The sequence below is a fragment of the Belonocnema kinseyi genome, chromosome 1 (genome assembly GCF_010883055.1).
Source record: "Belonocnema kinseyi isolate 2016_QV_RU_SX_M_011 chromosome 1, B_treatae_v1, whole genome shotgun sequence".
NCBI lineage: Eukaryota > Metazoa > Arthropoda > Insecta > Hymenoptera > Cynipidae > Belonocnema > Belonocnema kinseyi.
In genome coordinates, this window is record NC_046657.1 from 141,963,247 (window position 1) to 141,971,542 (window position 8,296).

General features: G+C 35.8%; 1 long non-coding RNA gene across 2 annotated transcripts in view; it reads right to left on the reverse strand.

The window, feature by feature from the left end:
* Positions 1-870: 870 nt before the first annotated feature.
* LOC117172272 overlaps positions 871-8,296 on the reverse strand; it is a 23,236-nt gene continuing 15,810 nt past the window's right edge. The window contains exons 2-4 of one of the 2 annotated variants that reach the window (XR_004467003.1): positions 1,209-1,358; positions 1,003-1,124; positions 871-929 (exon numbers count right to left, since the gene is read on the reverse strand). This is a non-coding gene — a long non-coding RNA (uncharacterized LOC117172272). Of the gene's footprint in view, positions 930-1,002; positions 1,125-1,208; positions 1,866-8,296 lie in introns of those variants that run through there. The other variant, XR_004467002.1, reaches the window with a different exon arrangement.

The following is an 8,296-nucleotide window of genomic DNA, read 5'->3' on the forward strand; positions in this document are numbered from 1 at the left end:
AAGACAGTCGGGCGGGCAATATTGTTGGCAATGGCGCTTGCACTGAGCTACTCATGTGCTTAAACACAGTCTCGTTAATCGGAAAGCGTGCCGGCACATAGGGAGGCATCTTGCTGGCATTTTGTTATCTGAGTACTTATTTAGCCATGTCGTTTGTTTGAATGTTAGCACTCTGTGAATTTTGGATAGTTGCATGCTAAATTTCAAATAAATTTATAGATTACGGTAATATAGTACTTAATTTGCATACTCTAGATCCACTTCGATAAATCTAAGTTTAACGTTAGTACTTGCATCATCTTTCGTCAATAAAATTTTAAAGAGATTTTCCGCCCGTTGGAAATCTCCTTACTGAGAAAAAGAAGGTTTCTCGTGTTATGAGATACATTTCCCAAAGACGGAGTAATTGCACGCACCGGCTTCGCTGGACCAGAGAAAACAGTATTCATCACTGCTTTCAACATTTACAACAACTGCTCTTTTCTCTAATAAATTGAGGTAATCGTACGCAAAATTTAATGCGTCATTGAAAATAACGTTGAAATTGTTTATGAAAAATTGTGCGGTAAAATTTTATGATGATGTCATTAGTTATAGAAGATTCAAGTTTATAAAACTAAATTTTAACTCTGAATTGAATCATCATCGATTTGCTATAACCTATATTATAGAGCAGCCTTAGGGGGCGGTTGAAAAAAATGTCGAATATTTCAATACATTAATTTGTTGCTTTTTTTAAATTTTATTTTAAATATTTAACGTGTAATAGACAAAAAACTGACCTTTCTGAATGAGAGCTGATAAGCGAGCATATATCTGTGGATAAAAAGGCATGCGACCTCAGCTCGAATATCGTTGTATGACATAAGGAACGATAAGCGTCGGGCAGTGTACTCTTGATATTTATTTATTGAACGTCCATGAAAGGTCTGGAATTAAATTCATGCTGTCTGAAATATTGCATATTTTATTATAATTGACAGATTACTGATGGGAACGTACGAGAGGGAAAGGATTGAATCCACTTATCAGGGAATCTTATTACCGTCGGATGGCTCGGCAACCGGTGGCGTTGTGAGGGTTGCGACATCCCAGGCTCTGGAGGTTTCCGCAGTACAATCCACCTTTTGATAAAAAAAGAAAATTCTATACTTTGAGTATAGCTACTTTTTAAATAACATAAATTTATTTCTGGACTTTTACATTACCTTCTGTCGAGCCTCGAAATTGTTTATATTATCTCATTACATATAACTCGGCGAGAGGTTCGTGGACCAAGCATATGGCAAAAGAATGCTTAGCAAACTTTGTGCGTTGAATAAGAAAGCCAACTTTTGAGAGCATTAAAAAGAAGTGACCTGCAGAGAACAAAATACGAGTCTAATGAAATGCGTGTAGCCTTACACTGTGTGGTGCATCAATGTTTCTAGCATAATAACGTTTAAACACGTCTGGGTATTACCTCTAGTCCTCGATCGCTCGCCACATAATGCTGTAGTTTGTTCAGAGCGACTTTTTTTAAAACACTTATTCAGTTCTTGACCATTACATTTTTAGCGATCCTGCCAGGATAGTGTTCAAACGACTACGACATACCCCGGTAAAGTAAGCCAGTAAGTAGGTAACTTGTTAGCGAGTAAACTGAGTAGCTGAAGCTTTAACAAATACTTGCGACCGTTAAGCCGCTTTAATTTACTCATATTTATAACATCGGATGCCTAAGTTATCTACATATTTGCTTTACTGTATGGTGATGAAATTTCAATAGGGATTGAGTCAAGCGCTGGCATAAGTACGGTGCAGTCGATGGGGAGTACTTTGAAGGGGACAATATCGATTATGATGAATAAACTTGTATTTTTTATTATAAAAATAAAGCCATACAACTTTTTGATCAAGTGGTACTTTCAGACTTTAACTCTCCTGTTTTGGTGATCCTGCCTACATCTGCTATAGTATAAGTAGGACCGGGCGTGTGGCCCTTCGTCAGTTCTAATATAACTCTAAGATTATAAGCTTGTATCAAATCTATGAAGATTAATAAAGAACACCGAATTGTATAAAAACAATTTGGTTACTTTTTAAAAGCATTAACAAACGTTTTTACGCGTAACGTTTTGGCGACTGGACATCAAAAGATTACCTGAGAGACGATCCTTCGATTGGAATTCATATTTCTACGGAAATCAGTTGAGATACATTCTCGAAGGAAATTGAAAGGGTATGCAATAAACACCAGTACCAGGCGTATGTGGAGAAAGAAATCTACGAGCTATCAACGAGATACTCACGCAGTGAATCCCCTTCGCTGGAAAAACCGGCGTTTTAACGCAGTACGAAGCCTCCTGAACAGCATGAGGAGAAATTAGAGAAAATTACCCAAACGCAACTCACAAGGGCTATAAGTACAACGATGAAAACAGAAACTACATTCGCGTCCTCACATAAAAATTCAAAACGTGAAAATCAACTACATCAACCACCGGAACAAAATATACTCGGAAAAGACATGATTAGAATGGTTAAGGTCCTAAACGGACAAGATTATATGACAGTAGAGGATTTTATTAAATCAATCAGAAAAGCCGAAAACAGTGTTCTCAACCTAGCTTACTTTTAGACTTTCTAATTGCTGAAAAATTCGAGGAAACGCCGAACGACCAATAAGATACTTATCTATTCACGGATATGATGAATTATACAAAACATTAAGACAAAATTTAGAAAAGATTAGAACAGTTTTAGTCCGATAAATAACTATTCCAAAACCCCCGTCTTGAGATTAGAAGCAATCAAAATGGAAATAATTTTTAGAATACAGACTCAAGCGGAGAAACAAAAATTAACTTTCACCCCATAATGAAATTTCCATGAGTATATAGGGCAATGGGCTCTCTCTTAGGAGGAATTTTTTTTTTGTTCGGGGGTTGAATCGCCGGTCAAACTGGGTCCACATGTCCGCAAAGTTATTCGTTAGGAAGTTTCCCCCACCAAGTTCCGCCCGATATCCAAATAAATATTGCAAATCGGTTGTTTAGGTTGACCCGGTGTGACAATATACCTGAGGGGGTGATTAGCCTCTTGAGGTGGGGCATGAGCAAGTGAGGGCGTATAGCATCCGAGGAAACCAACCGCTCCCGCAGGCAGTGCAGGAAATTTTCATAGGAACCGAAAGGGCAATTTGCCTTCTAATTTTATTAAATATATTTTTTTAAATATATTTTTTATTAAATATATTTAATAATTAATATAAACAAACAAAATCATAAGTGTGGTGAATGGGTTGATTAAATTAACCTATTGTCCAAAAAGTAACATAAAATAATGGTTTAACTATTGTTGCTTCGCGTAGTGCAATAAAAAACATACGATCTCTTCCTTTTTAATAAAAAAAAGTAATTAACATGCGTTTAACGCGTACGGGCGCGTGGGCCACAGTCGAGTCTGTTCAAGCTTCCATAAAATGAGGTTAATATTAGAGATTTCTTTAATTTTTTAGTAAAAATAAACAAAATAAGTGATCGCCTTATGCTGTTTCTTATTCTCAGTTAAGTTATTGGTACTAAACCAAATTGATTGGAGTCAGATACACTTAGGACTGACCTGACTGTTGGAAGAGACTGGAATAGATATTTCATTTTAGTGCTTTGAAATATCAATAAATACCGTACTCTGAGCGGATGCTCTATGTCCAATTGTACTGAAGTTATTTGGTCCATGAAAGACATTATTTTACAGCTTGAATATCTGAAGACTGTACCACGACAATTATCCATCAATCCTTCACTCCTACTTGGATCAGTTCTTATATTTATTATTTTAATTTTCATACTTTTACTACTGCGATGGGTCGCAGAAAGAACAAAAACCGGCTACCACCGCGTACATACATAGATTACATATTATACATATATTATATTACATACATTACATATTACTTTAAATTTTTTGTACTCTTTTTATTATTTGGGCATAAAGTGGGCTGCCCAACTAATGTCCAGATTATTGCCTCAATTTGAACATTCGTTGGGCTGGAAGTTATAACTAGTCGAGTACCGTTTGGTAACTAGATTCCTTTTTAAAAAACATAATAGAATGTACGCGGCGTAACATAACACAGGCACACAAAAAAAGTGGTCTGTCCGAAAAAACTACACTACCATATCTATATGTTTTTAGGGTCGCTGATTTCGAATCCGGGGTCCAAATAACCCAATTAGGTCAGAGTTTCCCAAAAAATGCAAAAAGAGACGTAAAAACGACGAAAACAGCGTTTTTTCGTGTATATTTTGTATAAAAACAAAAGATTTTCATGTTCGGTCGACTTTACAACCATAGCTATATGTCTTTTTGGGTCACTGAATCTGAATCCAGGGTTCAAATAACCCTATCAGGTCATAATTTTCCAAAAAAAGCAAAAATATACGTTAAATGAGGAAAACAGCGTTTTTTTGTATATTTTGAATAAAAATTAAAGATTTTTATGTTCTGGCAACTTTACAACCATATCTTCATGCCTTTTGGGTCACTAAATCTGAATCCGGGGTCCAAATAACCCAATCAGGTCATAGTTTCCCAAAAAATGCAAAAAAAGACGTAAAAACGACGAAAACAGCGTTTTTTCTTGTATATTTTGTATAAAAACAAAAGATTTGTATATCCCGTCCACTTTACAACCATATTTATATGTCTTTTGTGTCGCTAAATCTGCATCTGGGGTCCGAAGGACTATGCCAGTTCAGATTTCACCGTAAAAAGTATATCTATAGTCGAAAATTGGCCATTTCGAATTTCTACGTTAATATTTGTATTTTAAACTCACGCAAACCTCAATCTTAAACATACAAAGCCCAAGTGAAAGAAGCCAGAATTCATAACCCTAAATCTGTCAAGCCCAAACTCAGAAATTCTTACAACACATATCCTGAATTCATACAGCGTAATGAAGCGCAAATTGTCAAAAATGACAGCAATTCTATCTGTTGAAAATGTAAAACTTCTGCCGCGTTTTACATAGGTTAAATAAAGGTTCAATGATCGATAGACCGGTCAAGCATTTCATATTTAAGAGGCTGTAAACATCCTTTTTTTCCTTAACTTCCAAAGACGTACGAACTCACGGCAATCCATCTCATAAATCCTTAATGTACTCATCAATACTCATGAATTCCAAACAACACTGAGAGAAATCGGTAGAGATTAATTCACGGAACGACTCCTCGATTTAATAACCAGCTTTTGCCGTGAAAAGACAGCAAGGAATAGAGATACAAGGTCACGCTTTCGTGCGAGAACTGTTTTCTCAGAAGCTTCGACTTGAGAGGGAAGGTGTCGAAGTTTCACGCGTTAGGTCACGCCCTTTTTACTCGCTCAAGTCTCCAGCTCATCACTTTTAGATCAAACAACGAGAAATAAAATCGAGCGCGATTTATATTCGCGTGGCTATTTATATCCGGAAACTATAACAGTGATCCAACGATCCAAACAGTTATGGCACGTAAACAGCTCACTAATTCTAACCAGTTAATTACTTTTGAAGCACATCAATGCCAAAAAAATTCAGATGCATTTTGCTATATATGTGGCAAATTTGATGTGCCAGTAAATCGTAGATCATTTAGTGATGACCTTATATCAATGTATGAAGACTATTTTGGTATAAAAGTCCAAAACCAAACTAAAACTGGGTTCGTCATAACGGTTGTGGTGCATGTTTTCAGTCACTTACTCGTCACAAAAGTAATGAAGACAATAAGAAAACACTCAAAATTAGAACACCAATGATATGGAGGGAACCTTTACGACAGGAAGACTGCTATTTCTGTATGACCAATCTTAATGGAATAAATAGAAAAAATAAAGGTAGTGTCAAATATGCTGATGTATCTAGCGTCACAAAACCAGTGGAAGATAACGATACTTCAAAAACCTTCAGGAAATTGTCAGTGAGCAGAGAGACGACTCATACGGTTGAAAACGATTACGAAATTGATTGTAACAGTGACGAAAGTATTCTGAAAAATGATAAATATGATGATTATGACGAACATGGTATTGAATATGATGACGATGAATACAACGATGAAGATGAAGAACAGTAAATTCCACATAGCGAAAACCGTGGTGCTCCAGAGTTATTTAGGTGGGCAGAATTTAATAACTGTGCACGAGATCTAGGACTTGCTAAAGATGGTATGGAATATTTAGCTTCCATTTTCAAGAAAAAAAATTTGTTTGCTGACAAAATAAAAATAAGTTCTTGTAGGAATAGAGAAAAAGGTTTTAGACAATACTTTAAATCTGAAGTTAATGTAAAGGGAAAATTAGTGTACTGTGATAATATTGATGGGTTGATGGAAAATATGAAACCCGGTATTTATAAACCAGAAGATTGGAGACTATTTATTGACGCTCCCATGCGCAGTCTAAAAGCAGTACTGTTGCACAATACTAATGTTTATGCTCCAATTCCAGTTGCACTTTCCACAGAATTGAAAGAAGACTATAGTACTCTTAAACTTCTTTTGGAAAAAATTAACTACTCAACGCATGAATGGAAGTTGTGTGGAGATCTGAAAGTTCTGGGGATTTTATTAGGACAGCAATCAGGGTTTACAAAAACACCCTGTTACTTGTGTTTATGGGACAGTAGAAATCGCATCAAGCATTATAAAAAAAAGAAATGGCCAAAAAGAAAATCATTTGACTTAGGTAAATTGAACATAATTGAAAAACCTTTAGCCAATCCAAAATATATTTTAATTCCACCCCTTCATATCAAGCTTGGTCTTATCAAGCAATTTGTCAAAGCTCTTGATATTGACGGTGACTGCTTTCTATACTTGAGCAATCAATTTCCACAACTTTCCGAAGCGAAGTTGAAAGCGGGTGTATTTAATGGACCACAAATACGAAAAATGTTGCGGGATCCGGAATTCATTAAAAAAATGACAGACACTGCAAAGGCTGCCTGGCTCAGTTTTAAGATGGTTGTTGAAAATTTTTTAGGCAATGGGACTTCCGGCTACCAACCAAGGCTCAAGTAGTCCTGATCAAGAGAAAAGAGCAACACTGAGTTTAAAAGTAAGCATAGTACACACTATAGAAATAATTAAACCAAATCCCCTTTGTGGACTGAGGAAGGCGACGGAAATGGAATCAAAGTTAATTCTCTTTCCGGTAGGGTTAAGTTTATGGGTTTACGTTAAGATAGTCCTTGCACTCCAGATTTTCGACGAAAGAGAGTCAATACTATCACAATATTTTAATTCGGACAATGATATGGAATTAGTTGATTGTGATTGGGACGCAACTGCATTTATCAATTCGTTAATGAACGATGCCGTGAGTGCTGATAATCCAAATGATAATCAGTCGAATCTACAGGGTGATGGAACAATATTCAACGGTGTTGTTTTCTCAAATGGATTGCCAATGACAATGCCCTATCCAACGGAAGTCGAAAATTTAAACAATGTCATTTTTGTACCCGAAACGCCAGTTATCGATAATGTAACGTAACATTATTTCTTGTTTTAATTTTTGTTAAACACTCAATTTTTCAATTTTAAGCCTGAAACTTGAGATTTCGTTTCTATTAAAGAAATAGACGATATTCATGAAAACCGCCTAAATTTGACCATTTTGTAATTCTTCTTACAGGAGAAGGTAGATAGGTAGTCTGGGAATTGCTTCCCAGCGGTAAGATTACCACAATGAAGAATAAGGTTAAGTATCGAGCAACGATACCTTCGAAGTAAAGTCAATGTAATAATTAGGTAATTATTACATTACTAAGCAGGAACGAAAATAATAATGTGTAAGAAGTATGCTCATCGAGCTCTTCAAAACATTTTATTTTTCGAATGAGGAAAATCTGGGTAATATTAGTAATTAGCCAGAAATAAATATTTATTTAAAAGCAGATATAGGGAGAATTTGTCTAAAATATGTGAGAAACATCCTGAAAAAAATGTTTCTCAACAAATCACACCAACATGAATTATGCACGCAATGTTTAAAGAGGTTACACACTTAATCTTTGCAGGTGACCTACTATAAATATAAATTCGTTTAAGACTTAAGATGACAACAGTCAACAGTCTAAACTGATGTCTCTTCCTGCAAAGCTTTTCTCCAGCCAGATCGATAGCTCCTGCTGAAAGACTTTCGTCTTCTAAGGGCCATGTATCTGGACTTGAACAACTTAGATTTATTCGGCTTATTCCCAACACGAATCCGAACCGGATATTCGAACTTCGAAGATACACTTTTCCTGCCGATAAATCAATTAAAA